At 45.4% G+C, this 27,963-nt stretch overlaps 1 long non-coding RNA gene across 2 annotated transcripts; it reads left to right on the top strand.

Moving 5' to 3' along the window:
• Positions 1-20,079: 20,079 nt before the first annotated feature.
• On the top strand, positions 20,080-27,629 carry LOC137855505 (uncharacterized). 2 transcript variants are annotated; one of them, XR_011095768.1, is made up of 3 exons: positions 20,080-20,495; positions 21,814-22,453; positions 23,478-27,629. It is a non-coding gene; the product is annotated as an uncharacterized lncRNA (long non-coding RNA). The 2 variants fall into 2 exon arrangements; XR_011095769.1 differs by having other exon boundaries at positions 20,088-20,495; positions 21,814-22,019.
• Positions 27,630-27,963: the final 334 nt, after the last annotated feature.

The raw sequence follows: 27,963 nt of genomic DNA on the forward strand, positions 1-27,963 counted from the left end.
CGGCTGTTCATAATTGTAATAATTGTAATAAACAGGTCCAAGGCACGTTTCAGCATGACTGTCATGCACGGGAAGCTAGAAATGTCCTGGTCCTATACAGCCAGTTCCTTAAGGCTGTTAGACATGTCATTTGCACAGATTTCAGTGGGAATGAGGTATTTGCTCATGATGAGGACCCAAGTGCTATTCCTCCCCCCTACTCTGCGCTTTGCATGTGGGGAGATGGCAGACTTGTGAGGTACCCCTGCCACCAAGCTGCGTTTTGCTGCAATTCCCCTTTTCCTGCAATACCTGGTAATATAACTTATGATTCCAGGGGTAACTTTACAAAAAATAAAAAATAAAATTAAAAAAAAATTATATATATATGGTGGAAGCTAACAGGTATCAGTGGAGTCAGACATTTCCTCTGGCCCAGAGCTGGCCTCTGTCCCAGCTGTTTCCTCCTGCACGAGACAGCTCCAGGGTGGGAGGCTGCTGTCACAGCAAGCTGCCTTTCCTTTACATCTTCTTCACAGCTCTGCAGATGGATCAATGGACTGCTTTCAACTCAGCTTTCCTTTTAGACCAGTGGGGAAATAATATGTCATTCTCAAAGAAAAGTAGGGAGGTGACATGAGGGATCCTCTTGGATTAGGGCCATAGATCAGTCGTGGCAGGAGTGAGGGGTAGTTGCAGGAAGGATTTGGTAGGTTTTAAGGACTGTGACTTTCAAAGACTGGTGAGTCGGGGCCATGCTAAAGGTCTGCAGAACACAACCATGGCTTTTTGCTCAAGATGGTCCACCTGGCTATGGGGCTGACACAAGCCATCAGCTTTATGAGGTGAATTTCCAATCCCAATTCCTTCCCTCCATCCTATTCCAAGATGCAGCCACCCTGACAAAAGCAACAAAGAAACAACTTGCACAGAAGTAAATAAAGAAATAAATAAAGGAATAAATAAACCTTTATTAAAGACTGTGACCCCTGCTTGGGGTGGCTCTGCTGGGGCAAGACTCAGAGCAGAAGGCCCCAGAGGTCCCTGCCAGCCTCGGCCACCCTGTGAATACTTACTCTAGCTTTGGCTTGCATAAAGTGGTCTAGCAAGAAAGGCAGAAATCTCAGCTCCTGCTTTCTGTTACAGGTGGAAATTCAGACGTTCCCCAAGAAATTCTTACAAGTGACCTGAATTTTACTTAGACTTAGCATTTTCAAGCTTTGTAAAAAAGTTTTAAGAGGCTCTCTCAGACCAAAACTTGCTGAGCGAGAAGGAGCAGCAAAACGGGGACTTTATTTTCCCACTAATCTCTTTTTTGCAGCCACTGGTGAGGAAAAAAGCAGCTTTTCTCAGCTCTTAGCTCTTTTTTTGCTGTCAGACCTTTCTGTTGGGAGAGAGTTGTTGTTTTTTTTTCCTTATTCTTATTGTGACTTGGGATTGTGCACACCAGAAAGCAACTGACTGCATAATAAATGGGAGGCGACCTGAAAAAAAAACAAATAAGCTGGAGTTTCTTGGGTGTTCAAAAACCTGTTTGTCTGTACATTGATGGTTATTTCTATTTACCAAGGAACTACATGTACGCTTCTGCTTTTTCAAAAGTACATTGTGTGTGTTGTTGACAGGAGGCACTTTGGCTCCAAAATACTGCCAAATATCATTGTCCAACAGGGAGAGATCTCCTTCTCCTTCTCTCCTGTTCCCACTGTACTCCTCTCCCTCTACATCTCCTTCTCTTCCTCTCACATCCTATCTGCACGTCTCCCTTTTTTCTCTTCCTCTCCACTCCCCCTCCAGCCAGAAAACCTTCCCATCACAATTTTGCACTGAGATCTGCTATAATTTGCATTAAATTCTTAATTAATATAAAATTCTTAGTTAATATAATTGCGCTTAACTAATTTAAATACAAAATTGTTTTGAGTCATGATGTGAAGCAACCAACATTACCAAGAAAGCCAAGGAGCTGAAGTTGTTATTTTGGCTTAGAGAGTTTAATATGAAATGCAAATACAGATAGCCTCTTTCCCCTGGATTTTGTGCCTCTGGTTGTAGCATTCTGGTTCGGGAATGTCTATTAATATTAAATAATACACTTGGGTGAATTTCGTAGGTGGAAGCCAGTACAAATTTCAAAGGACTCCAAAGGAGGCCCTTCATAAAGGAAAGAAATAATTGCACATTGTTTTTTTATTTTGTTATGTTTTTACCTTATTTGCCTCCAAGAAGCTTTAAATAGGCTTTCTTTGTTTGTCCACACTGGAGCAATATAACCAGGGAATTTGGCAGGATCCCAGATCCTGGCAGCAACTGCCAATAAAAGCTCGCTGAGCAAGTACAAAAAATAAAATCACACAGTATCATTTTTAACTTTGATTAAGTTGTGCTAAATTGCTCCAAGGGAGGTAATGGCAAGCTCCAAGGGGTTAGGACCAGCATGGGATGTGAAGGATGTTTATCTTGCAAGTGTTTGCTTTGTGCTGTATGTGTAGTTCCCACTGCTGGGGAAACACTTTGTGAAAAGCCCACTATTGAAAGTTTGGGGAATAAACACTGCAACAACAGGAACAAACAAAAAACTTTTGTACATGCATAACAAGTCACTATCAAATAATACAGTTGATTATGCCTTAAAACGCTCTTTGCCATCCAGTGATGGGGCTGCCTCAGATTTGCCAGCAAGTGGCTGAGTGATGCCAGGGACCGTGGTCCTAAGCCTGATGCACCATGACTGATGTGCCACCGTCTCGAGGAACAGGGCATGGTTGAGTGATCACACACTTGTGTTAGGACAACCACAATAATGCTAGTGCCCATCCATGGTGTGATGCTATATAGGGCGGGAAGCTGGGGAAATTGGCTCTTGTTATTCCAGCCTTGTTTGCTGTGAAACACGGTTTGGGAATGCTCCTGGAGTGGGCTTGGCTGAGAAGGGATCCAGCTGAGTGATGGAAGCCACCACCAGCCCCTTAGGAGCTTTCTGGGGGTGCTTGAGGACCAGAGGCTGAGACATTTAGGATATTTGTGTCTCACATTTGGCATGGCAGGGAGTTAATACAACTTCGTGGTCATGAAGCCAGCAGATGGGGCCCATTCATGGGGATACCCGCCATCCTGAGGCCTGGGAGCTTCACGTTTCAACCTTCAGATGCTTCACGTTTATGTTTTCTTTAGGGCATGATGTCTTCCCTAAGTACCTGGGATGCCAGGGATGTCAGGGCTCCATGGTCAGCCTATTCCTGCTCTGCGCCCACCCCCAGGTTTCCCCTGCACAGCACTGGGACCACAGTTGAGGATCACCTCTCCCTCGTGTTATCCTTCTCCTGGGACAAAACCACTTTATGTGTGGGGAAGACCACTGGAGGAAAACCTCCTCTAATCTCATCTAATTCCACCCAGCCTGGAGACCTGCTCCACACCTGCCATTGCAACGGAGAACCCCAACTCCTCCATCAATAAAAATGTTTTTTTCTTGCCTGGCTTCTGGCAAGAAAAGGCTATTTGGGAACACAAAGTAGCTCTCTTCCTCCCTGAGCTGTTATCCAGAACTTAGGTACTCATTTTTTATTTATTTTTTTTTCTTTTCTACATCACTGCCCTGTGATAAATGATCCTCCAGCGCATCTCACTGTCCTGATTCCCAACTTCCCTTCACTTGAAGCCATGCACTTGTTCAGCTCAGTGGCTGCAGAAAGCATCCGCTCCCTGGACATTTCTGCTGGCCTTGCTGTTTGGAGTTCTAGCTCTGCTGCTCTCAGTAATTCCTCCTGAAAATCTTGGGTCCCACAAAGAGTTCTCTGTCGAGCCAGGAAGTGTTTGTGCTTCATGGTCTGTGTGCAGATGCCAAAGTTCTCAGCTGTGGAGCAGAATTCTCTACTCTGTCCTCCATTCCTTGGTTTCAAGTAAAAAAGGAAAAAAAAAAAAAAACAATCCCCAAACAATAGTATTTCTCCACATTCTTCTGGTTGCTGGAATCCCAGTACTCATCAAATGACTCCTCAGACTTCACATTGCTTTTTGGGGTAGCCATGCCCCACTCGATTCATCTGCTTTTCTTCACAGCAAGAGAGTACAATCAGTTGTGTCTGCATTTCCTCCACTTTATCCCATTATCAGCTCCATTATGAACTCTGTGCTTGCTACCACATTGGTCTGAAGGTGTTTTTTTTCCCCTGGAAATCCACTACTGTCAGGAGTCCTGGCACCGGTTTGCTTGGTTTCCACATGGTTTGCCTGCTAACACAGCTCCAGAGTGGCTCTGGCCCAGCCTCTGTCAGCACGTTTCACAGATCACATGCTGATGTAACTCATGTTTTTTACACTGGAGATTTTTATTTATTTATTTATTTTAACCCAAAGAAAGAGTAAAAACTGTGGTAAGGACAAGGATTACAGCTGGGGTTATGTTTTGCCTTTCTGCACGTGTACCAGGCCCAGCAGCACTATTCCAAGTGGGCCTGCAGATCAGGCCTTGCACCAGGCCCTTCTCCAGGGGTAGTAAACATTTTCATGACAGAAAGGGAGCGATTTGGTCCCCAGATGTGAACATCTTGTGCTGGTGAGACACCCTGTGGTGCCAGTGATGTCCTGAGCAACCTGCTCTGGCCTGGCTTGAGCTGGGGCCCTGGATAGGACATCTCCAGAAGTCCCTTACCACCACAGCCATGCTGTGACCCTGCCTTAAGCAGCTTTTAAGGCCTGTCCCTGGGTGCCCACAGGTTAGGACTAAGCCTTGCTCAAACTTCAGGGATCCAGCTGTGCGGAGATGGGGTCCTTTCTTCCCTATCACTTGCTGGGTTTTGCTCTCAGCCTTCAAATCTGTCGTGTTTATGTGTGGATTTGGTCCCCTTCTCTGCCAGATCAATGGCAGGACTCCTAGTCTGGCAATCCACAGGACCAGACTTTGTTAAAGCATGTGTTTGAGTTATTTATGGCATCTGCTAAGCAGCCAAAAAACATTGGGCCAGACTTTCACATGCTACTGGGATTTCTTTGAAGAGGCAGAGATGTTTCCATTGCTGTAAGCCTATGTTGTGAATACAACTGGCAGGTCTGGTCAAGGAGATTCACCAAGTGTCTGGGTACCGAGAGAACAAGAGGGCCCAACGAGGACAAAGCAGGCAGCATCCAGTGTCCACACGTGGAGTGACAACCGCCAGCCAACAGAAGCACAGCCCATGATGCCTCTTGTCTATTGAACCTGGCCAGGTGTCCTGCTTTTAGCTGTGATAGAGTTAATTTTCTTCCTGTGGTGCTGTGTGTTGGATTTTGCATGAGAACAATGCTGATAACACCCTGATGTTTTTGTTGTTGCAGAGCAGTGCTTACACTAAGTCAAGGATTTTTCAGTTTCTCATACTACCCTGCCAGCAAGGAGGCTGGGAAGGGACAGAGTCAGGACAGCTGGCCCAGGCTGGCCCAAGGGATGTTTTGTACTGTATGGCATAATTCTGAACAAAAACACTGGGGAGGGCACTGCTCAGGGCTGGGCTGGGCATTGGTCAGCAAGTGGTGAGCAACTGCATTGTGCATTTCTTGTTTTGTATATTCTTTTATCGTTAATAATATTTTCCATTCCTTTTCTGTTCTATTAAACTGTCTTTATCTCAACCCACAAGTTTTATTTTTATTTTATCTATTTATTTATTTATTTTCTGTTTTCCAGTTCTCTCCCCCATCCCACAGCTGGGGAGTGAGCAAACAGCTGTGTGGTGCTGAGCTGCCTGCTGGGTTAAACCACAACATCAGCAGAGCAGAAGAACCAGAGCTAGTAGCTTATGGCTCAGCAGATTCCCCCCCCCTTTTTTTTTTCTTCTGTGCTTGAGCAGCAACTTCTTTTAAACCTTCATCTAGGGCTGAAACTCCATTTTCTGTTCCTCAGGGAATGCCATCATTTCCTCTCGTCCTGTATTGCACCGAAACATTGGGGCAGATGAATGTGCCAGCAGCTACCAGGTGTTGGAGCTGCATGGAGCAGTGGTGGGGACTGACCAGTACAGAGGGGCAGCCACCCCATTGTGGGAGGAGGTAGTAATGATTCCTGGCTTGCCTTACAGTGCCAGGGGGATATCCAGGGAATGCACTTCATCCCAAGCACCTGGCATCTTGGTGGATCTTGATCTCTCAGTCCAGGAGTCCCTCAGTGTTGCAGAAAGCCCAAAGAAGCTATAAGAAACAAACAAAAAAACAACATTAATAAACAACAACAACAACAACAACAACAATAATAATAATAATAATAATAATAATAATAAATAATGATCAAGATGGTCCCCTCCAATGGACATGGAGAAGTTCCTGTGTATCAGGAGAGAAGGCTGTTTAGGCAAGATAGGGCACAAATGTCTGGCCAGCTTGGTGTCTCTGTGGTCAGTCTAGCTGGAGATCTGCCAGCTGAAGGGTAAAGGAGGCACCTGAGGTGAAAACTTTATCAAGAGATTGTAAATGCAAAATTCAGACATTTGCTCTCATTGATTTTCTTTCTGGAAGCCCACAGGTTTTCTCTGGCTGCTCCAGAACCATTCTGTAGCACATTTCAAAGTAGAAAAAATCATTTCTTAGGGAATAGCTGGTGTTGGGCAGCAAGCCCTTCAACTCTCAACGTGTTTCCAATGGCTTTCACATTTTTTCCCTCATATTTCTGTTGGCCTGTGCTATAATTTAGACACTTGCTTCTGTACCTCTTTGGTTAAGGTTTAAACAAAACTAAAATCTCGTGATGCTTTACTGTGCAGACTTGGGCCTGGCTAAACTTTCTAGGCTCTTTATCAACTGTTTCTGTGTGCTGCATAGTAACGTTGGTTAAAAGCTCTTCTTTTGTAGTAAATGAGAGCCTGCTTGTATTTATTGTACTTCTTCTTGCAGAAATGCCAATAGAAGAGAGTTACCAGCACAGGTTTGTGTGGGTGGTATTTTTGTATATTGTCACTAATGCTTTAGGAGAGGTGGGTAGGATGTGTATGCTCAAATAGCATAATTCCTGTGCCCCCTCTTGTGTGTCTCTGGTAAGATGATAACTGTGTGGAAATCTTAAAAGGAAGCCCTGATTTACACCACAGGTTGATCAGAGATCATAGTCACAGGGGACAGAGGTAGAATCATAGGGTCACAGAATCATTTAGGTTGGAAAGGACCTCAAAGATTATCAAATCCAGCTGAAGCCTCAATTACTTTCAGGTTTTATCCAAAGATCATCTAATTGGTAGATTTTGCTGATTTTGAGGACTCTGATGTGAATAGGTCACATTTCAAAGCAGGGATTTTAACCTCTTTGTTTCAATGAGAAATAAATTCTCCAGATATATTGTATAAAGGTTCATTTCTGTGTTATCACGATTGAAAATATTGTCATCAATTAGCAAGGAATACGCTATAATGACATAATCTGAGTACAAAGTGTGGGTTACAAATCTATGTCAGTAATTATCTGTGTGTTCTTTAACTAGTTAATATGATGTGATAGATAAACCAGAGAAAAACAATGCATTTTCTCCCTAATTCCTTATATATAAAAATGATGAGCTGGACATGAGTTCCCCCAAAACTACGAAAAGTTGAAGGTTGTGCCATTTGTCAGTGGAAAGGTCATTTCACTGACATTAATGCAAATTTGATCTAAAGAGCTAGAATATCCTCAGATACCATTTTTTGTTCATTTGTTTGTTTTGATTAACATTATAAACAGCATCTAAGCAGGGTTGTGGTTATGAGGAATCCCAAACTTCCAACCCATGAATACCAACTGATGAAAACTGACCTATGGAAAAACTGCCCTTGCATGCACATGCTTCCATCACTGCAGCCAGGATACAACCATTGTCTGCCATCCATGCTTTGGTCCCCTGCTCGACCTGTCCCCAAAGGGAGTGCTGGACACACTGGAGAGGGTTTTGCTCCAAGCAGAGGCTGTCCATTTATCTAAGTCTATATCTTGGCTCAGGAGATTTCTGGATGCATTTAAAAACTTCTGTACTCTAAAGAAATAATCAGGTTGGGGTTCATGCTGTGTGTTTTGGGGACCTTTCTGCCCCGCTGTGATGTCTCAATGGTTTTGCTGTTCAGCACAAGCTGGCAGTCTCGCCTGCTCACTCGACTTGTGGGGCACAGAGCCCAAGGGCTGTTTCAAGGTGCACGTGAAAGTAGTGAGTGCTGGAATCAGTGAGTGGCTGTGAACCCAACACAAATCTGCCAGACTGAAAAGCTGGCACGTTCACCCACCTTGCCACCCCTTTTATAACAGTGACTGACAAGGCTTGAAAGGATGTGTACACTGGAGCCAGGTCCCATTAAGTAAATTGAAATTCTCCCCCTCCCTTTCCCCTCAATCTGGCATCCAAACACTTCAGCAGAATAAATATAACAGCTACATAAAATCTACTATTTACTTTTGATCCACTTATTTGCTACTTTACTGCATGCTTGCCCAGTTACATCACTGGCCACTCGCTCGGGGAGCTCAGCCCGTTCTCTGGTGAGGGCACTTCTGCATCACGAGCACCTCCCGAGCTGCTGGGGCTGAGTGTGGGATGGAGCCTGGCTCCAGCCCTGCCTGTCACTGGGTGAGCTCTTTGAAGCCATGATTAAAGGTAAGGTTTTTCTTCTCGGTATTTGCAGCAGCTGATGCTTTTCTTTGGTGACATGTTAGGAAACAGATGCTTTCAGCCCAATGTTGAAGGGTGGTGAAGCCTGCTGGCCTCCAGCCTCGAGTCAAGTGATTTGTACACGAGTACATCTTTTCACAGCTGTGCAGGTGGCTGCTGGACCTGGGAATCACTGCTAAGCACCCTTCCTGGTACTAAAAGCCACTGTGGCCTTGCGTCCTCACCCAGAACTTGGCACCACCCCTCCTTTGAAATCCATCAAGACAGGGTTGATTCCCATCATCATCTGAAACTTCCTTCCACGTGGTTCTTGGAGGAAGTTTGACTGCTGGGGGGGAATCCAGAGCCATCCAGCACTCTTGAGGTCTAGCCTTTCCCTTCTCATGTCCCCATACACCTGCACCAGTGTCACTCAGGATCACTGCTCTAGGGTCCTTGGGGACACTCCAGTCCCACCTGGGTGCTTCCAACCAGCCATGAGGTTTCTACCAGAGAAGCAAGGCCAAACTCTGCCCATACCTGTATATTATAAAACTGAAAGCAAATTTTCCTATCCATGCATATCTAACATATCAGAAAATACTTATTTCCACCCACGGCCATCAGCAGTGCTATAAGCATTTACCCTGCCTCACTACAGGGGAGAAGGCCTGGAGAGTTGTGTCTTGGCTGATTCAAGTGCACGAGCCTGTTCATACCCCTCTGTTGTTATAGCTCCCCCTTAAAGGAGAAGATTAGCACTCCATTTAACAGCTCTTTATATGACAACACACCATAAATTAAGTTCAGCATAGAGGCAAGCGTGTGCACCTCCAGGCCTAGTCTCTGAGTCTTCCTATTAGGAGCAGAGCAATATCCCAAATCAAAATGCTGTCCTGTGGCTTTGCCACAGTTAAATCCTCTTCAGGTTTAAGCTGGGACTCCGGAAAGAAGTCCCTGGAGCTTTCTACTCTCTCCTGAACAAAGCCCCAGAAAGAAGTGAGAATAGGCTATAATGAGGAGACTTGCCAAAATGCTTATTTTCCAGGCAGATATTTCAACCTGGATGAAGGTGTGAAGTGACTGGGATGCATACAGGCAGGCGTGAAGAACAGACCACATGTGGATGGGGGAAAGAGGGATTTGGAGCGGTGTTCTGCAGAGATGAGAGGGAGTAACTTTGGATGTTGCTGATGAGACCAGCTCCTGGCCTCAGGGCTGAGACCTCAGGCAAAGGCTGAAGAGGATGTGACTGGGGTACTTTTGGGACCTACAGATGATTTAGTGGAAAGAGAGTAGAAAGAGAGGGTACTGTGTGATTAATTAAAACATTTTCCTAAGGGCTATCACTGCTTCTCTGTAATCAGAAATACCTAAAGCTCACGAAACACCAAACCAATGCAAAATGTGAGATTCTGCATGGACTGATGAGACTCGGGTGGTTTGACTGGTCTCCGGCTTGGTATGCGCTCACTTTGGAGACTGGTGACCACAACCAACAAAAGGGGAAAAAAGCTGCTGGCAGTGGGACAGACTGACAAGAGAATGGACAAGGAGGGGGGATGCTGCCCATCTTTACACAGCTGCTGTCTTCAACGGTAGCTAGTGGAAGACAAGGCTCTGGGCCATGTATTAGAACAGCATGGGTATGAGAGAATGTTTCAGGTCTTTTACATCTCTATTACAGTGTCCTCTCCAAACTGCATCCCCTCTGATGGTGTCTGCAGTGGAGCTGGGAAAACAGGAATGGGAAAACTGGCAATCTCCCCTGACTCCTCTGCCTGGGGTGGAGCAGCACGCCTTCCACCTGCACCAAAACCATCAGCAAGAGGAGCATGTGAGAACAGGAGAGCTTAAGCACTTGGGGCACTCTAATTATATTTTTAAGGCACTTGGTGACCTGGACTCATGTGTTAGCCCAGATGAATCTGGGCTGTGCTCTCCTGTGCATAAGAGACACATCCTGAAGCCCTTTTAGTTTTGGTCAAAGCAAAGATCAAAGAAAGATCTTCCACAGACGGCACACGCTGCATCCAGCTTATCTCCTGAGATGGAGCGACAGGTCCTCAGGTACAGAGAGTGGAAGTCTCACTCCAGTGGTAACAAAGCAGGACACGTATATGTATCCTGATGCGTAGCGTTAGCAGTTTCACACACTTCATAGCTCTTTGCTCACTCAGGAATGTGGTCACTGCACACAGGCATTGAAATGCCAGTTATTTAACAGCACAGTGTTGCTCAGCCAAGGAGAAATGGGAACAGAAGTGTATTTTCTGCCTCTTGTTAAAAGGGCACACTTTTGAATACGGGGCCTTATTCTGACCTCAGTCACTCAGAATGGCTCCACGTTAACAAAGGAGGTAGTGTTGATTATACTGTGATATAGAGACCAGGATTGGTCCTGTTAGTTGTCTTTATATTTTAACCAAAATTTCAAAAGCATTGAAAGGCTGGTTGATCTTTCAAATAAGAGTTGCACTCATAAAAAAAAAAAAAGGGAAAAAAAGAAAAAAAAAAGGAAAAAAAAAGAAAAATAAGTGTTTTAAATTGGGCTGTTGAAGGAATGTGTAGATTTTAGTCCATCCCAGATTCAGCTGCAATTAGCATCACCATTACTATGCTGATTTATTCCTGTATAGTCCCTTGTTACTCGGAGAGACAGAGTGAATGAGATCAAAGATGCGTGGTCCTGGCACTTCAGCATCTCCTGGGAAATCTCTGCTCCCTCCTTCCAGGAGCACTGTTTGGCTTTGCAGTCGTGGCTCCAGGACCTGGTGGTTGCTGCTCCTGGGTACCTGAGACCACCGTGCATACAGCAGCTTTCTCCAAAATGCTCGAAGCATTTCCTCAGCAGTGGCAGAGGGTTTCATCCAAACTACCTACTGGGAGCATGGCTGATGGTCCGGGTTGCTTTGTTGTGCCCCTGCATCATGTGGGTGGCAGTGGACAGCTGTGGGATGGCACGTGAACCATGTCTTGGTCTCTTGGTCCCATCTAGGTTACTAAAATGGGTGTAACCACAAGGTACAATCTCTGTCCCAGACAATTTCATCTAATGAGCACTGGTGGGGTTTAACTTAGCTGTCGGCAGCACAGCAGATCCTGCTTTCCGAGAGGAAGGAAGAGAAGACAAGGGGGAAATTTATGTGTTCCCCTGGGTTTACTGGTCCATGGCTCCTGTAACAACACAGCAAAACATGGACTTGCTGCAAAAAGAGGCAGGATAGGTTAGTTTAGGACTAATCTGTGTGTGTGTCCAGCTCTTTCTCCTGCCATTCTGCATACATCATGATGCAGATGTCCCCAGCTGCTGTCCTCAGTGGTGGCATGTAGCACTGGGGCCACGCAGGGTTGTCCTTTTCCATACAAACTCCAGTGCTTTGGCTCACCCGTTTTTCAGGATCTAATTGTTTCCAGTTCATTCTGGGAAAGACATTGCTCTAACCCATGCTCTCAGCACTGGCTCCTCTAAGCAGCTGAGTGCTGTCTCAAAGGCCAGCCTGGGGAGCTTAAAGTGCTGGGGCATCAGGAAGAGTTTCCCCTGAGACCCAAAAGACAGAGGGAAGCATTTTTTTTTCATTTATTTTATTTTATTTTATTTTATTTTTTTCTCTCCCCTGTGAGCATGGGGCATGCTCTGCTTGCTAGCATTGTCCCCGAGCTTTATTGTTCAGATTGCTTCCTATTGCAGAGATCTGCAAGAGGCTGTGCCCTGGGTTGCTCCTGCTCTCTTCCAGTGGCATGTTAGAGTGATTTCATATGGTTTTCTTATATAGGATATAAACTTGCTCCTTAAGTGCCCTTTGGAAGCCCTGCACGGCACCAGCGCTTGTCGTTGTTTAAGGGACTCTTGTTCTGCACTGGATGGATGTTTTTAGGACACTGAACCCCATGACCCTCTTCATTTGCCTTTGGAGAAGTAGCAATGACCCGGCTGTTGGCCAGGAAATCAGAAGCAGCATCCACAGTGGTCCTGGCTCCGTCACCAGCCGTTCTTGTCACGTTGCCCAAGCTGCCTCCCCTCTTTCACAAGATGAAAGCACCGTACAAGGCTTGTACCCCCGCTGGCTCACCAGCTTCCTCCTTCAGATACATGCAGCACTACCTGGGAACAAGCTACCAGCAGATAACTTGTCTAGCTAGGAACACATCTTTTTGCCTCTAACACTACTACGCCTACCTTCCCGTTTTTATTACAGTACGCAAGCTGTATATGGCTGCGTGTTACCTTTTCCAGCCCCAGAGGTGTTCTCTCTGTTATTTTCTCTTTCTACCCAAACACGAGTAAATTATTTGTGATTTTTTTTTCTTTTTTTTTTTTTTTTTCCCTGAGCTGCAGATGGAAGGAGGGAGGATATTCCCTGCAGAAGCAGGCTGCAGATGTGGGAGCAGGCTGTAGATGGTGCTGCTGGCCCAGGAAAGCGGAGCTGGGCTCTATTTGCCTACAATAAAAGCTCCAGTGAAAGCAGCGCCTCTTGAGCAAGTCAGCACAGAGAAAACCAAGGCAGCTCAGAGCTCTCGGAGCACCTCGGCGGGTAAATCCTGAGCTCTGCTGCCAAAAGCTGATGTGTTGAAAAGGGGACGCAGAGAGACAGCGCTGAGGGATCGAGGACCACCGGGGTGTTTGGGGGGACAAAGCGATCTCCTTCGGCTGTCCTCTGCAGACCCAGCCCTGCCCATGGTGGAGCAGGACAGAGCTGCGCCTAGGCCAGGACTTTTTGGGCAAAGGGTAGATGCTCTGGCAAGAGATGTAAGAACCCACGAGAGATTAGGAATAACTGAACATCAGAGAAATTTCTTCCTAATCCCCAGCCATTGGTTTAAGCCCTGAAGATTTTGATTTCTTCCAAACCTCTTGTTTTTTGTTTGTTTAATGCCGGCTATTATGACCGACTAATCTCGTTAGCCACAAATGCAAGCAATTCTCTTGTGGATTCCTACTAGATTTGTTGGCTAGAGGAAGAAAATCACTGGCAATTGAATTATCATGGCTTAATGAATTACCACTTCTCCGCTGAGCCCTGGCCACTGGCGATTTATGAGCTCTTAGCCCTTTGCAGTTGCACAGTGGAGCTCGGCAGCACATTTAACTGAGATCTAATCTGCTTTTGCAGAGTGGTAGCATCTCCCAAAACGCCAGGCACTGTTTCAACACCAGCCAACCTACCAGGGAATGAGCCATGATCTGCTCACACCTGGAGTCACGCTGATGCCTTGCAGCAGTGAGTTTCACAGGTCAATTAGACAGCATTTACCAGCATTAGTATGCTGACATGTCTGCAGCTGGCCAGGTGCCTCCAGCTTCCCTATAACTTTCTAGCCCAAGCAAGAGAAAACCAAACTGACATGGCAAAGCATTGGACTTGGCTGCTGTGACCTGCCAAAAGGTTTTCTGCCCCTAAATGCTCCCCTAATACACTCTCACCGTTTTCTGTGATGCTTATGGAGCAGCTCTCTGAGCCCGTCGTCTGTCCTGTGCCTGTTTCCAGTATTCATGCCACTGCAGCAACTGTTTGGGGTGGTTCAGATCGGACATTTCTGTGTCACATGGCAGGAGGAGCACTAGGTAATGCTGAAACTTTGGGGCTGAGTCCTTATTTAAGGCCTGGCAGGACTCCACAAGTCCTGAATAAACACCTTCATCGGTCCCTTCAAGTAAATCAAGAAAACCAGCCCTCCTTGACTCCGTTTCAGGCTTGCAAAGACTTTTTCTTCTTTGCCTTCCCTCTCTTGGAGGAAGTTTATATCAGAATACTGCTGAAATTCAAGATCCCTCATCTGCCTCACCCCCTAAAACAGAGGCACAAAAGAGGCATTAAAGACACCGAACATGCAAATAATCAAATGTTTTCATATGCAGAAGAACGGTTGCTTTTAGTAACTCATCCTAGAACACGACGGCATTAGAGGTTTTGGAATGAGGGCCTCCCAACAGCATCAATAAAGGGAAAAGGTCCAAAAAGTAAGCTAAACAGTGCTGCCGCCTGAATATAGCCTTTCATTCAGTCGTCCCCACACTGTTTCAGGCTCATTTTAGAGCTTTTTCTTTTTTTTTTTTTTTGATAAATGATGGAATTTGTGTTTTTTGGCTCCCATTCAAGAGTTTATATTTTTGTTCTATAATTTCCTTAAACATTTAATTTCCTACATTAGTTGACGGTCTCTTGCATCTGCCGGAAAATTAGTTCTGGTGCTTCTGTGCCTGCACTGGGATTTTTTTTTTTTTATTATTATTATTATTTTAGTTTTTGAAGCTGCAGAGAGAGTGAATCCACCCGCAGCCAGATGCTGTGTTGGTATACAGCCTCAGCCTTGTGGATGATGTAGGAAGACACCACAGATAAAGAGATCAGAGTCAAAGGGCTCTACTGTTAAAGTTGTCAGGGGTTCCCCTATTCTGTTTAGCTGCAACACCATGGCCATCTCCAAAATATTTGAACTCTGAGGTGATAGCTATGTGGGAACAGTTTTTTTTTCTTGATTTTTTTTTCCCTAAATGCTGCCGTTGACCTGTGGAACTCATTGCTGTGAGGTATTGATGCTGTCCTGAATGGACAAAAGTATTTCTGACACATTTCTCTGTTCCTCCTTCACTTTGATGCTCTTGCTTTCCAGTGCTGCCTCTGCAAATGAGGTGTTCCTCATTTCAGGCCAACCCTCCCTACAATGGTGGAGACTGCACATCTGCAGAGTGGCAATCCTCAAAATGAACACATGAAAATACTTTTCCTAATGGCATTTAGGAAAAAATGGATGGGAAATGGCATTTAGGAAAAATGCCATTAGCAAAATTAGCAAAAATGCCACTAGCACAGAAGTAGGTGTGTTTGGACATTTCTTTTTGGAGTTGGTGAGGGGACATCACATCTGTAAATCCTGATTCCCACAGCCCCGAGGAATGACACATGTTGAGAAGCATCCTTTGACTCTCTCGTGTCTTTGCTCATTCAAGTAAACTGAGACAAGGGATTTTTTGGGAGCCAACCCCCCTGAACCCAATGCCACAAACATACACCCTTATTCTCCTTCAGGAGAGGGCAGCATTCGGCCCTGTTGTCCCAATGGCAGCAAATAACTCCTGACACACGGCAGCCCCTCATCTGTTCCTACCGGGCAGCTGCAGGATAAATCTGCACTGATGCAAAACGACGGGATCTGTCCCAAGTTAGATAAGCTGCACATTATTAAAAAGTTACTGGAAGGCAGAGAAATCATCATTTCCTTGATGCTTGGCTGGGAAGAGAGGCATGTGCTTCAGCCTTTTGCAGAGCGGAGGACTGAGCGTTCTTGGCACTCCGGCAAGGAAAATGAGGTGAAGTCCTGGGCTGACATGGGATTGGACATCCGAATGGGCAGACCTCAGAGCAGTGGGACCAGCTGAACCCCCCTCTGTCAGCAGGTCAGGTGCTTTTTGGCCAGGTGACAGCATTTCTAGAGTTTAGGTCTGGTCAGGCGCATCGGCTCTTGCAAACAATTCTGATTCTCACAACAATCTGAGCCTGCTGCCATGGTATCCAAGGAAATCTGCTCTGGTTTGAATTAGCATACCATTACAAGAGATAAAGGCGCTCTCCCAATTGCTATCAGCTGAGGTTTGCTGCAGCAGATGTCTTCCCCTGTCTCTTCCTAAGTAAAAGCTTCCACTGACTGGACTTGAGAACGTCTCGTGTCTCGGTGGGAATGATCTGATGGAAAGCTTAACAAATACTCTTTGTTTATTAAGCCTGCAACATACACAGTGTGTTTGTGGCCATGGAGGATGTGTAGGAAAATCTTCATGTGTCCTGGAAATACTGGGAAGAGCAAGAGTTGTTTATAAGTGGAGAAAGTGCCTGTTGGAAGGGATGCACGGAGGGCTGTGGGCTGCAGGAAGGAGCTATGCCTGCAGGCAGCACCTTTTGCTGGGCGAAGGCCTGTCTTTGGAACAAAACAATTGCATTTTGGAAGAACTAAGCCCAATGCACCATTTCTGTCGGCTAGATGCATCCTCGCAGCCTGTGACATGTCGACTCATGAGTTACGGTGGAAACCAAACCTTCCATTACATCAGAAACAAGTCCATGGTAAATGGAAGGCTCTTATCCTAACTCAGCAGGGTGTGATTGCTCCACCTGCTAGGAAACCCACACGAATGCAACGCTGATTTATTTCCAGCCAACCTCTGGGGACAGCCCTCCACCCCACCAGGAGCTCTGCAAGGGGCCTGGACCAGCCCTGGGGCTGAGCTGGTGGCGAGGAGCCCACTTTTGTAAGGTGGCTTTGGCATAAGGTATCTTGCCCAAAATACTTTGGCCTACAAAGAGACCTGCAGGTGGCCTGAGAGGAAGCAATGGGCATGCCAGCCTGCATGCTCTGCCCAAAACAGGGCCCATGCCTACAGGAAAACCTAATGCATGGCTCTAGGATGCAGATCATGGGACCCTGTCCTTCCTCTGTCAAAACTTCCACTCATTTCCACGGGGTTTTTCATCTGAGCTTAGGCTTCGTGGTCCTCTCTTGTCAATGGCTGGATTTCATCTCCTTCCCTTCTGCACAACGTGCTGGTTGCCTCCTCCATCCCCATCTTCTTCGTCAGGTTGGGATATTGGGAGAGCTGTGTGTGGTCCTGGCCAGCTCCTGGTCCACGCTTGCTCCAGGAGAAATTAAAGTTTCAAAGGTAAAAAGTGTGTGTGTGTGTGAAGTGGGGCTTATTTTTCTTGATACCAAAAACGTCTGGAGGAGTGATGTTTGGCTGGGAAATTCCTGCCCAACCCCACAGGTCACCTGAATTCCCAGAAAGGCAATGGCTGGAGAGCACAAAACAGTATGTGAGAAAATATCAGACATGGAAAATGTACAGTAGCAGTTCTTAGGCCAGACACATTAGAAAAATTAAGAGGCACAATCAGTTCTGCCATCCTTTTCTGCCAGATGATGTGAAATCTGATACTGAGACTAATACAAAAAAGTCACAAGGGCCCTTGTACCTCTAGGATTTTTTGTTTTTGTTCTGAGTTGAGATTTTTCTCTTTTTCTGAAAAAGTGGATTGCTCTATGTTGGCCCCACTTGCTGCTCTGCTCCTTCATCTTGATACCTGGAAACCTCTGTGAGGCAGGGCTGGGACAAACAACCACAAAAGGAGGACAGATTTATCAAGAAAAAGTGCTGTGGACATTAGGTGGGATGCACTTCTCCTCATGTAACCCTCTAACCTGGATGCTGAGGGTGCCTCCATGGGGTGCCTCAAAGGAGGTACCTCGAGGTAGTGCATAGGAATGAACCTCCTCTGCTGGAGGTCATTGCTCCTCATGATGGAAAAGCACACGGGTGAGTGTGGACTGGATGCCTCACTTTTAATCAGCTTATGCTGAGATGAATCCTCTTTGGAGATTTGATCTATGCGCAGGAGCTCCAACAGAGCTACATTCAGGGCAAGGAGAGAGCTTAAGTGACAAGATTAATCTAGAAGCTCAGTCCCCTGAAGATGGTGATGGAGAGAAGAGATGGACAGACTGAGTTCTGCTGTGCAGGTTGAGGTAGGCATGTCTTTGGAGTGCTGACAAACCAAGACACTATTACAGCTGGCTGAGAACTGTCTATTTTTTATGACAAAAAAAAATAAACAAGCCAACAATATTGAAATGAAACATTTGGGCTCAGCTGTGTTCAACATTTATGCATGCTTAGCTCACACAGGAGGGAGACCTGGTGGCTAATCTCTTACATAGACCAAGCCTGTATCTGGACTACATATCCCACGATGAATTACTGCCTTCTGCCTTGTTGCATTTCTGTGTTTTGCCGTGGGACCTGCTGATGCATTTTGGGGTGGGAAGTCTCAAACGTGCTGAAGCTTGTCTACTAAGGAGGCTGGGACCATAGGGCATGTGCCTGGTGACCTCTCAGCAGCTCGTCCAGGTGCAAGATCAAGCCTGAAGCACGTCAAAGTGACGTATGAAATATTGCTTCCCAGAACAATTTATTCTATGAAAAACATTTTGATATTTCAACATTTTGTCCCGAGTCATAACGGAAACAAATACTGAAATATTGGAAATTCCTGTGGGATGAAATTCCTGTGAAGTTCATTTTTGCACTTAGTGAAAGTAAATACAAAAATGTCTTGTGGGTGATTTCTTGTTTTTGCTCCCCTAATTAAAGTTTCCTGATTCTTTTCCATGGTGCCAGGGCCAGTTTAAAGTGCTTATTCCCTTCAAGAGCCATTGCACGCAAATAGGCCTTAAGATGTCTCCACAGTGGGGAGGGAGATGCACATGGAAATCCAGATTTCTAGTGAGGGTAGTCCAAGGGTGGGGAGCAAAACCTCCTCCTTGCTCAGTTATGGGCACCTCTTTGCAGAGCACTGATTGTTGCTGTGGTTTGCTTGCTGCTTTGCATCAATGGGATACTGTCAGGAAGAAACAAAGATATGCATTTTTTATTCATTTTCTTCCTGGCATATATAAAATGTGCTGCTTTGTTGGAAACCTTTTCGGTTTATTTTAATAGCAGTGTGGGACGTCAGGAAACATTCAGATTTCAAGCCTTGCACAGTGGCAGAATTCACATTTCAATTAAGTTTGCAGGAAGGCTTCCTTTAGCCAGCAAGGTGCTCACCAGCGCTAGTGTTCTTCTGCTAGTGTTCCTCTTCCTTGTCCTTTCTTCATCCCTAGCTCAAGTGACCATGGATAGAAAGTTTATTGCTACCGAATTTGGCAAGGGCTTGACGCCAGTCTAGGGCTTTCCAAAGCAACTGGCATTTTTGGAAGACTTGGCCCATCTGCATCCTGAGATTCTTAGCCTGAGGTCCAAAATATAATTTTTGCTCTCCTTCAGTGTACACAAATATTACTGAGTTATGATGTCAGCTCTTTCTCCAGAATTTGCCTTTTCACAGAATTCCAGAACAGCTGAGGTTGGAAGGGACCTCTGGAAGTCATCTGGTTGAAACCCCTGCTTAAGCAGGTCCATGTAGAGCTGCCAAGGGCACTGAACATCTTTGGTGTGTTTGGAGTTAATGGGTGGCCTCTGAAGGGGGTAAAGTTTGGGAGGCCTGTGCAATCAGGGTGGATCCCTGCTGTATGGGTCCCCTGCTTTTGCCACTTTTCCAGCATCAGTTTCCCAGCATCGATGAGCATTTCCCAGCCGGAGCAGTTTAGGACAGTTGTCACTCAACACAAATGAACTGTTATCTTGAGCACAGACCATCCCTAGCATTTCCAGCACATTAGGAACCTGCTTATTATGTTTGTCTTTGGAAAGGAAAATATCACATACAAGAACAAAGCCCCATACTCATAACAACTGCAGGGTATCAGCACAATATTTACAATGTGGTGAGCATGGGGAGACACAGAGGGGAATGAACTCAAGGCTCTTTGTACATCCACTGGGGCCATGGCCCCACACCAGCATGGGTCCAGAGAGGTGATGTTCCCGAGCGACTCTGAATCCACTTGCAGAAACAGATTCTCTTGAAAATTGCTGTGCTTCCTGTGTATCTAATTTGGGATTAGCGAGCCAATACTGTGGTAATTTGAGCAAGTGGTTTTGGCTGTTCGGCCCTCTGAATGAATTGGGGTGGCTCCAGAAGGCACAGCTGCTTTCGAGTCCTTCTCTGCAGATTGATATGGGTCTGCTGCTGCTCAGGTGGCTACGACCACCATCAAACTGGCCACTGCAGAGAAGTTATTTAGGGCAGCAGTTAGGAGAATGATGTGTCTGAGCCACAGAAACAAGCCAGGGAGTCCTTTTTGCAGGGGCTATGCCGGCTGCAAATCAAAGCCTCTGCTGGCAGGGGGGTGGATGGCTTACGGTGATGTCTGCAGTCATGGTTTGACAGCAACTGATACGATGCCTCAGCAGTTTTATTAGCAAAAGCAGAAAATTCAGTATAAATATCCCTATCCCATTGCCACTTTAGCTTCCTACAATAATCCTTCCCATCTACATCAATGGTGAGTTTATACATGTCTTGTTTTGAGGCCTTTGCATCTTAGGAGAAGTTAGCCATAGGAAATGCCAGGTAGTAAAAAATCTTTAGTCATTTGGGATTATTGCCACTGCATGGCAAAATGAGTTGAGGTAGAGACTTACCAAGTTATTAGACTTTTTTCACCCTTGATCCCCATTCAAATTAAATGTGGGGAGTCATTGTAATACAACATGAGCTACTAACCCGTGTACAACATGTGCTACTTAACAGTGCTCTGTCAATGTAAGGGTACAGAAATACTGTATTTCTCAGCTGTTGCCCAATTTTTCACAAAATAGTTAAACTTCTCTAAAATTCAATGTGCATAGAGAGATTTCAGACCCAGCTTAGGTGTGGTGGGGCCAGGAGGGCAGATCTTATAAGTGAGTGATCACAAACGAGGTTGCAGGCCCTGATAGTACCCTCGCATGCACCTGAGCTCATTGCTGCCATGGTCCAGCCTGTACATTGTGATTAAATTTTGGAGAAATAATGCTAGCAGTGATAATATCGATGCTACGTAACGTTTCAGCGAATGGACATATTGCAGAGGAGTTGACTGGATTAAAAGAGATCACATAGATATGCTCTTAGAGATGTTTGTTTCTATGACTTTCTGGAGACTACAAGAAATCAGGTTTCAATGTGCTTGCCAGGCACAAAAATAGTAAGCAGTTTGAGCATCAGAGCAACACACAGAGTGCATGAGCATGAGGAATGGAGAGGTGACTTTTAAGTTGGATGGAAGTTGTGAAACATTGGTATGTTGAGCACAAAAAACTCATCAGCAAATTCAGACTCCAGGGTGGGGGTGGCTGATATGGCAAATAAAGCCTTGGGAGCACACATCAAGAGGTACATGCACGGGAAGCTGCCAGGCAGAGTGGGAGAAAACAAGCAGCAGGAGCTGTAGCTGTCTGCAGGGTTTTCCCAAGGGGACCAGACAGTCGGGAGGCTGGTGGTGAAATCCCCACAGCCCTGCTCATGCAAGCCCATCCCCGTGGGCAGATTTGGGTTCTGATCTGGAAATCGTCGCTTGCCCCTGTGTCTGTTCCTCCCCTCTCACAGCTATGTGTTCATGGCAGGGTGTCATGATCAAATGCATGGAATTGCCCTGGAAAGGCGTTTTCCTCTGCTGTGTACAGACATGCCCAGTGCAACAGCGTTTGGGGCTATATATACTGATTGAAATAAAGAAGAGTGAGGAAAGCAAAGCTGACATTGATGATTGTTAACGAAACTTTTTTTTTTTTTTTGGAAAGAAAATAAAAAGTCTTCTAACATATCTACTTCTTCCTCAGGCATTGAGGAATTTGCTCCCTGCTTCATTTGCTTCCCTGCTGTGCTCTGGTACATGATTCAGAGCAGACCTGTCCTGCCATGTATGCTTCACACCACTCCATCCCGACAGACTGAACAGTGATGGAAACAACTCCAGGAGAGCCCGTCCTACCTGGGAAAGTACATGTATTTCTGCAGGGCTGCAAAGCTCTGCATTATCCGCCAGGTTAGATTTGGCTTTGAAAAGCCACCCACTGCCTCATAAAGGCTGCGCCAACTATGCATCCTCCAGCTGGAAACACTTCCTGGGTTCCTGTTTTTCACCATGAGAAATCTCCACGTGAATCCCCCCCCCCTGGAGCAGGCTTGTCCTGCAGAGTCAACCTGCATCTGCTTCTTCCTTGACTTCGTCAGCTGGTGGGATTTATGGTGTTGGTACCCCACAGGAACTGGAGAAAAGCTGTAATTTGTTCATGGTGCAAGGCACTGTACACATGCAGAATGCAGGAAAACAAGAGGCCAGCTGGTGCTGAGCTGGGTGTATCAGCAACCACTCACATTTTTCTTGTATTTATTTTTATCATAGAGAAGGGTTTTTTTGTTCCTGAGTCAGGGGGAGACTGTCTAAAGTACTGCTGGTATTTGCTTCACTACCTTCCTGTGAGTGTAAATCTTTCCTTCTCCTTTCTCTCTATGGGGGCAAACCATCCAGTAAATCCCCTTTTTTAAACTAGTGATCAGATATATCAGCAGGCACAAAATGAATTGTGAATTGAGTTTAGATCTCCGCCTCTGCAGGGGGCTCTAGGTCTGCTAAACTTTCACACTTGATAGCCAAAATCTGCTTGTGATTAAAGGGGAAAATGAAAAGCAGACAGCTGAGGTGAAAGGTGCAGATTGCTCTGTTTTGCTGCCTGGGTTGGTACGTCAGGCTGCAGCGCTGTGGAAGGGCAGTGCCTGACATGCAAACCCAGCACAACCAAGTCAGGTGGAGATGCTGCGATTTCACTTCAATGCTGGCCTCAAACTCTGGTTTCCCATCTGCTAAATTTTGGAGAATATTGCAGCAATTGCACATACTTATATCTTCTAATTCACTAGATTTTTGCAAACACCCAGTGCTAGTGGCCCTGGGACAACCCCTTATATGCCTAGGGAAGGACTTGGCTGGCAGCAGCCACCGTTTGTGGGGCCTGAGACATCTCAGCAAGAAGGAAATTCCATCCCCAGGAGGTGGCTAGAAGCAGCATGAGGGCAGGAAACCTGCAGGAAAGGAAGCACGGAGGAGGGTGGCATTTGGTGATGAAGCAGTCATATATGCAAACCCCAATATGTCTGATACGGGTAGCAGGAGTTTTGTTTGTCTGTTCGATGGAAGGAAGGGACCAAGTCAGGAAGAAAATGCCCCCATAGAGAAACTCAAAAATTTCTTTCATATTTCAGGGAATAAAGGGACCATGTCTTCAAGACAATGTTGATGAAGGGCCAAATTTAAGTTGTCTAGCTACAGGATGCAGCTTTAGAGTCATAGTACCTTCTCTGTACAGGGAGATATGGCAAGAAAGCTGAGTAATAAGTTTTCTGAATTGCTGATTGCTACCCAAATTTTACCTAACTTGTTAAATACCTACTGGAAAATGTGGCCTGAAGCCTGATTTGTACACTGTTCAAATTGCTTTCACAGATGGAATGAAGCACAAGAAAGCAATGAACTGGAGAGTAATGCATACCCATGAACTGAAGCTACTTCAGGAGGAGGTACCTGAGACCTTGAGACTGCAGAGAGGTGCTCTTGTACCTGGTGAATCGGCTGAAGCACCAGCACTGGCAAATAGAGCTGGAGAGGTGGCTCCAGCCTTCCCTTACTTCTTTCTAAACCCTTCCTCTTGGCTCCCTTCTCTCACCATGGCCATGGGCTGAGATCACATCAGGACTTATGCTCCACGTGGGCTCAGGTACTGCTTCTCGGCACTGCAGATTTCAAACCAGGAGCTAAGGAGTCCCTCCTATCTGTCCCCATTTCAAGCCTTATCGCATCCCTGGAGCAGCATCTCCAGCTCGGGGGAAGAGGAACAGGCCAAAACACAAGGGTGGGAGGGACGTGGGAAGTTTGGATTGGACGGGCGAAGTGAACCTTTGCCTTGACTTTCATGCTAGGCATCTATTGCCAAAAGGGATGAATAATGTTTATGCATGAATTATCAACACAGAGAATCCCTGAAGCAACAAGTCGCTCCCCGCTGGCTGGTGAATGTTTTCACAGTGGCTTGCAGCTGGGCGCAGCACCCCTGGAGCAGTGCTAAAGACAGGCAGAGTTTTAAGCTGGTTGGAAATTGTCACCAGCAGGCTCTCGTGGAGACACAGGACATCTCTCTAGCTCTCTTTTTCAGCTGGGGGGGCATGCTAAGCATTTTGTGCTGATGATTTCACAGGCTCTCTGATGTGCACATACTGAGAGATCCTACCACGGGGATCAGACAGACACTTTGTTCAAGTCTGCAGATGAAGTGGTGAGAAATTATTAAGAGGATTAGCTGCTGGTCCAAATACATGTCTGCTGGAGCAGCCAAAATACTGCTAGACGCAGGGAGAAAAAAATGTATTCGTTCATACTCTCTTTTGTATTGTCTATGGTTTCATAATTGAGGAGTTCAGAGTTCATGGGGGAGCTAAACCAGTGCAGCAGCAAAAAGGGTAGATTCCTGTAGCAGACCCTTGAAAGAAAAGAAAGCCAGGCATGTTATCAAAATGTGCTTTTAAATCCATGCAAGTTACCAAAAAGAACCAAAACCTGACAAGGACTCTGAAGGGTCAAGCCAAGCCCCACCCCGACCAGGGGGCCTGGCAGCCATTTTAGGGAGGGCTGAGCTGAACTGATCTGCCATTTTCTGAGGCCCTGAATATATGAGCAGAAAGCTCAAAGAGAGCTCTATCATATTTTGGCTGGACTGGAACAAGTCCCTAGCCTCCCAGAAGAGGCTTCAGCACTTCTTTTGCCCACCTTTCTGCCATCCTGCTGCAATCTCCCCCTTCAGGCCTGGGATATATTTGCTCAGGACCTTGCCCCCTAACCCAGCAATATTATTCTGAAGCCTTTTACTTCTGAGTAAGTCTTTATTTCTTCTTGTTTTATGTGATATACAGACAAAGGTGTAATTTATTCAAGTTCCTGCAGTGGTTCTTGCCAGAATAAAGAGAAGTAAGAGCTGTCCAGTTGCATGACTGCTCACTACAGGCCTGGGACCCCAAATGTCCATTCCCTTAAGGACAAGTGGAGATATTTAGATTCCATGTTTAGTTTAACCTGTGGCTACAAAAGAATAATAATTCAGATTTTGGCTGACACTCCAGAGTTGAAAATCTAAAGTTTTTCTTAATAAAGCTTTGCATACATATGAAGCTGTGCAGTGAACATAAATTACAGGAGAAAATTGATTTGGACATTAGAAACAGTAGAAAGGCAAGGAAGCACTGATGGTGTTAGCTGTGGGATCTGCTATGGGAATCTGTGGGAATGGGTTTAGATCTCATCTTGAGGCAACAGAAGGTGCTATGGGAGTCCTGGGATTGTTTTCAGCCATTTTCTATGATTCTGTGCCAAATTTTCCCTGGGTGCGATTTTTTTTTTCTCTACTTCTGCTCCTAGTGATTCTGTTATTCTCTCTTGACAAAGCATAGGCTGAGGCAGTTACTTTCTTAGGAAGGTGAAAATATCTCCATATGTTAATCTGTAGTCCTGAATTCCTTTGGGATGACCCTAATGATATAAATACAGCTATGATTTATTATCCTCTGTGCTTAACACATAGATGTCCCACTGTACTCTTTGTTTGGAGTTCATTCACGCCATGCCCATGCATCACTTGCTGCTAACAAACTTGTTGATTCTGGATTTGAATTCACAATGTTCAAGGGATCGGCTGTCTTTGCAGCCTCGTACAGTTTTCTTCATCAGCCCTTTGACTCCCTCTGGATTTATTTTGTGGATATAAATAAAGCTTATTCTGCAGTTCTTTTAAGTGAGCTAAATATAAGTGGGGAGAAAAAGCAACAGACTTAGAAGCACAGAGAATGCAAGAAAAAACCTCTCGCTGAATTGTCAGGACTCCTCTGTTTTTATACCAAAGCTCTGCTTGTCTGAACTCATGACCATTACCCTGATCATGATGGAAACAGGCTACATGTTCCAAGTGTATCAGAATTAATGATCAGCTGCTGCAAAAAGATGGACACTATTTCTTAGTCTTAGCCTGCCTGGTGCAAAGTTGTTTTCCAGCATATGGGGTGTTTTTATGAATCTGTGAGTAATGTGATGTCTGTCAGAATTATTTGTATTATCACTATTAATTGTAGCTACCCAACTGCCGTTTTAACTGTCTGATGGGATGCAGCAGTATCTTTGCGGCATGAGATCATGACAGCTACGGAAAGGTGGAGGAGAAAAGTTTCCAGATCTCAAGAAAAAAACACTGGGATTAATCCTCATCCTGCTGAAGTCAGATTTCAAATGATCTGATGTCCACACAGGCCTTCCTTCAAGTCCATAGGACTTTCCTGGATCTACAAATGTTCATTTTCCAGTACTGAGCTATATTCAATCCTTGGGTGTCCAGAGAGAGACTTTGCAAGACAATAACTGTTTGAAAATTTCCAAGTAATGGTATTTGAAATCTCCTCCTTATCCTGATAAATAAATAAATAAATAAATAAACTATTTAATCAAAAGGAAGAATTGAATTAAAATTATAAGGATGAAATGACTCTTCAGCAGGTCATGTAGGGTATAATTTGTTTCTTGGCTCAGCCTGGTTCAGTGAATTCTCCTGCATTCAATCGTTCAGTTAGTTCTGAGTATTTACAGCAGCTTTGCAGTGTTTCCTAGCTATTGCAGTGCTAAGGTTTAAACCGATAATTAGAAGTACCTGAGGCTTTCTTTTTTTGGTTTTCCTACTCACATTTGGAGGGTGTGAGGGGTAAAAGGCAAACTTGGACATTTGAATTTCTCTCCTGGAATGGTGCTGCTTAAAAATTTGCTTAATCTTATCAGCCTGGCAGGACTCTGCTGTATGTGTGTGTGTTCCCTTACACAATTAGAGGAAACAGCCACAGTGGTGGAAACTCTGACATGATCACACCAGAAATGGTCAGTGGCTGAACAGCCATCGAAGACCACCCCACAATTCCCCTCTGCCTGACTTCTTGCATTCACTACCAATTGCAGGCAGGGTTTAAAGGTGATCTTTACTCTCTGCCCACAGCAGGGGAAGGTTACGGCTTTCTCTGACTTCAGTGGGAAACTGCTGGGTCCATTTGCAGAAGCATCACTTGATGCTTTCTTCACCAGACTGTCCAGGACCCTGATTTTATTGTCCAAAATGAAGGTCCTTATGAGCCTGAAATGTGATAATCTGGTGTCAAAAGAAGAGACAAGTTTGTAGGGCAAAGAGATTTTATTAGATTATCTAGACTGAAAAATATTGGCAAGCTGTGGGACACACAGGTGCCTTTTCAGGGCAGATCTGAAGAAAGACTTAAATTCCATCAAAATGTCCCAGGTAAGCTGCAGACAAAGGGCGGCCTTGTGGCCTGCAAGCTGACATCTGTTTCCAGCTTTAGCAGTTAATACCTCTCTTAAGTTTGCCCACCACTGTCTGTAACTACCAATACATGGGCAAACTAACATGTTGTCTTGATAACTGGGGAGGTGCATGTGTGCACCCCTAGCAGACAGTGACAAATTTAAGCAAGTAGAGACCTCAGTGAAAGTACACTGAGGGAAATGAAGAATAACAGCATTCATTGCTTCGAGGGAACCTGGCAGGATGGGCAGTTCCCCTCGTATTTTGGCACTCCTGCTTCTGATCTGGGGACCCTAAGAACTGAGGGGAAAAGAAAGAAGGGGAGAGGAAAGAAAAGAAACCTTGTTATTCAGACTTTTTTAAACCTCCATCAAAGGGCTGGTTTGCGTTTTGGACATGTCTCAATGTAGGTTGTCATTAGTGACTGACTAGCTATATTTGAATAGATACAAGTGACAACTCAGAGCCTTTTCCCAGCCTTTTTTCTTTTACTCTGGTATGTGGAAAAAAAAAAAAAAAAGGTTCACTGCATTCTAAACTACATCTGCAGATGGTGTGTGCTCCTTGGCTCCAGTTGGGGCTCGAAGTGAA

Source organism: Anas acuta, chromosome 4, assembly GCF_963932015.1.
Source record: "Anas acuta chromosome 4, bAnaAcu1.1, whole genome shotgun sequence".
In the NCBI taxonomy this organism is placed as follows: Eukaryota; Metazoa; Chordata; class Aves; order Anseriformes; family Anatidae; genus Anas; species Anas acuta.